Source organism: Odocoileus virginianus, chromosome 29, assembly GCF_023699985.2.
Source record: "Odocoileus virginianus isolate 20LAN1187 ecotype Illinois chromosome 29, Ovbor_1.2, whole genome shotgun sequence".
Lineage (NCBI taxonomy): Eukaryota > Metazoa > Chordata > Mammalia > Artiodactyla > Cervidae > Odocoileus > Odocoileus virginianus.
Genome location: NC_069702.1, coordinates 23,823,373 through 23,827,310, shown reverse-complemented (window position 1 = coordinate 23,827,310; position 3,938 = coordinate 23,823,373). Strand labels below are relative to the sequence as shown.

Here is a 3,938-nt window from a genome sequence, read left to right as displayed (position 1 = left end):
TCTTTTCTTATTTTTGAGTCCTATGATGATTGGTACTATTTGAACATTGCTGGATTTTGTTTTAAGTTTAAAAAAAAAGAAAAAGGAACAAAAATTAGCAGTCACAATGAATGGTCAAGAGACTGCTCACTGCTTAGTTGGTGGTCCCTGGGGCATCTTTACTTTGATGGATGGTTCTTAATAGTACTGTATTGTGTAACTTAGAAAGAGTTCAAAAATCCCCCAATGTCACAATACATCAGCATTTCAAGGCTTTTTTTTTTTTAAAATCTAGGTTCCAGAATATGGCACCAACATAAAGCAATGAGCTTTTTATGAATCTGGGATTCCAAATAGCTGTGTATTGTCCTTACTTGAAACAGATAAAACTGTTTAGAAAGTGGCTGAGTTTTTACACTACCATGACATACACAGTAGGACTCCTTTAAGAATGCCAATCATCTACCACTCACTCTCACTTCAGTACATACCATCTTCGAAGATCTAGAGTCTAAATATAGTTTAACCTCTTCATCTGCCATCCCAAATTCTTGAATAGCAAAGAAGAGAAGAAGAGGGTCAAATGCCCATTCCCATGAGGGTAATTTTTTTTTTCATAATCATTTAATTCTTTAGAGACCTCTTAAGCACCAATCTGTAGTTGAAAAGGAACAGTCTTCTAAAATTTGGCAATTATTCACATTTTACTTCTTTTTTTAGTCTTAAAAGTGAAGGGACGCTCTTTTATTTCACAAGTTCTCTTTTAAAACTTCTTTGAGTTAAATTCCCAAACACCAATATAAACTTACGCAAATTCAATCAAATCTAATCCTACCACAAATATAACCACCGTCTGTGTCTTAGAGAAAGTGACTCCCAGATGGGTGGGAATTAGCAAGGGCATGGATTGATTCTACAGAATATTTCATTTATTTTATGATTTTAGTGTGACAGGATCAGGTCTGAGATGAGGGAAATGGAAACAGCCTTGTTATAAGGAATCACACATTACAACGCTTCTAATTCAAATTAAGCTTTTTTACAGGAAAATTACAAAGGTATGAGTGTTCTAAGAACTGACTATATACTTTCAAGTTCATGTTTTCTCCCAACAGATTTGATCTTTTGCCATCATGTAATCCAGAGAAAAAGAATCACTTGTCCCATTATCAGACATAATGGGAAACTACACAACCCCAAGAATATGGGGGCAAGAAGTGCTCTTCTTGGACCAACCAGCAGGTCAAAGGTGACATACGTTACCACTCCTATGAAACGCTGTGTTTCTCTACGACATGGAAATCAGACCTGATTTTAGACCACATAGTAGGGCTTTCCTCTTGATGTGAAACTAGTAACATGAGCAACAGTGGGTTTTTTCTTTATTCTTTTTTTATTCTCAAACTTATTGTTAATGAGAAAAAACATGGAGCAGTTACCAATGCAACTGAAATATTAGTCTTCTCTTTCCAACTCAAGCACTGAAATAGGATACTCCTTTTCATGATATTCTGGCCATCACGTTCGTTCTTTCTTTTTTGGCTTCAGAGTCCTTTCCTAAAGGAAATATGCTACCTGGCATTCTATATTACTCTGAATTTCCAGGAGGAAAAATAAGACAAATGAAGTGACATCTAAAAACACCAGGGATTATGTTTTTAAAAACAAGACAATAATTTTGACCTTCTTGCTTTAATTCTTCTCTATATTAACTTGATGAAATATTTATCAAAGTCCAAGAGATTATTGATATGCAATAATGACTACACATTAATGGAGCTATTCATCATAAACTCATCACTGAAGTAACTGGAAAAGAAATTTATTTTGTTTATACAGTATTGAAACAACCAAAACATTCACACATCCATAAAGTGCAAAACTCTAAGTATTATTAAATAATAACTGATAACTCTTTAATACTGCAACATCTTGAAATACCTTCCAAATGACCAAAAACAGATTAAATTTTGTTCAGAAATAACCTCAGTTTCTTTTACACAGAACTATGTATTTTAAAAAACTAGTAATCCATGTAAGATATACACAAAACCCTGAACTGACTAGATTGCTCAATGAATAATACTCGACACTGTTTTGCTGTTATGGATAAATGAGCTTATAATTCAATGAGGCCCATTTAAGAAGCTCTACTCTACAGAATGACATGTTCAAATTGTTTGGTCCTATTAGTTTTATTAACAAAAACCTCCCCTTCCTTTGTAAGATGTTTAATTCCTCTGAATATCACCTTTAAAAGGCTTGACTTGAGTGCTGTCAAAATAAACCACAGGTCAAGTGTAACCCTCCAGTCTCCAGTCTATAGGCTCGACATGAGTTTCAGCTTTGTGTAAGCCAGACAGTGACCTTCTCACGAGTTTTTCATTAATTTCACAGTCTAATGTTAACACGTTCCACAAAGTATCCCTCCCTTTTCTAGGCTTTGGGTAGAATGTCAAATTAATAATGACATGTGGTATTCCTTAGCATAACCTGCCAAAATGTGATAATTTCCTTGGAAGAAAAGCCATTGGCTGCAATCATGTGTCTGAGCTGACAGAAATCCAAATGAATCCTATATAAAAAGAAAAGGTTGGTGTGTTCTGGAATATGAATGTCCACTTTTAATAAATTCAAACAGATCCCAACATAAACATCTTCAAACTTGATGGGTTTTACGTGACTTATCATTTCATAGATTCTTTATAACAGAATCCATTGCAGGAAGGAGGGAATAACTTGGAGGGATATTCCTGGTATAAAATATGGGTTTTTTGGTAAAATCCTTTATAGGAATAATTATCAGTTAGAGGAAAACCTGTGAAAAACTTCTCTGAGTGGTTTAAATTTAAAAGATACTTCACTAAATTGCCAGTATTGACGAAAACATCAGTGTCTGTCTTCATGATATACCTGGCATTGGGGCAAAACTCAGTTGCCCACCTAAATGCCATAATGGTTTTCAAGGTCAGATTACTGTATGTGTCTAAAAAATCCTGTCGTATTATGTCTCCATAAAGGAGGTGTTTGTCCTCTAAGGATAATGCTAGACATTAATGCTAATGTCTTCCTTTTCAGCCTGTTGGCTTAATAAGAAAAATGTAAGAACTTCATATCCCCACCAAGACTTCTTTTCACTCTAAGTACCTCTTATAGCCTGCCTGGCTTTCACATCTGAGGGGTGTGAGGTCACCAGGATGACAAGAAATGGGTTTTGATGAGAGCAGTTCGAATGCTCTTGAAGTGTGAAGCGGAAGTCTTGTCTGTAAATGGGTTCATACTCATAGAAGTACATCCAGTTCACACATTCTATCACATCGTAGACTGATACTGGCAGGCTGAGGTACCACCTCACCAGGAACCTCAGCAGGCACAGAAGCAGGAGGCTCCATTTCAGGGATCTCAGTGACATCCTAGCCAGAAGTGTGGTCAGGAGTGCCGGGGCCATTCCCAGCAGCTCAGAAGCATGCAAGCCTCAGGTTCTTCTTGATTTTTCTCTTCTGAGTGAAAGACCTTCAATTTCACCAACTGAGCATTCCATGTGAGCAACTGAGTTTTCGACTGATGCTAAAGCTGAAACTCCAATACTTTGGCCCCCTGATGCGCAGAGCTGACTCATTTGAAAAGCCCCTGATGCTGGGAAAGATTGAAGGCAGGAGGAGAAGGCGACAACAGAGGATGAGATGGTTGAATGGCATCACGGACTCAATGGACATGAATTTGAGTAAGCTCTGGGAGTTGGTGATGGACAGGGAGGCCTGGCGTGCTGCACTCCATGGGGTCTCAAAGAGTCAGACACGACTGAGTGACTGAAATGAACTGAATTGAACTGAGCATTCAATAGCAAGTAGCAGTCAAAATAATGCTTGCAATTTCTATTGAAAATCAGAGACTCTCAGATTGGCTTAAAATTCTGCTTCTAAGAATTGTGCTTATACTGCTTATAAGACACATGCCTG

The 3,938-nt window shown here is 37.1% G+C and overlaps 1 pseudogene; it reads right to left on the bottom strand.

Annotated features, from left to right (window-relative positions):
* Window positions 1–2,428: 2,428 nt before the first annotated feature.
* Window positions 2,429–3,439, bottom strand: LOC110137941 (UDP-GalNAc:beta-1,3-N-acetylgalactosaminyltransferase 1-like; annotated as a pseudogene).
* Window positions 3,440–3,938: the final 499 nt, after the last annotated feature.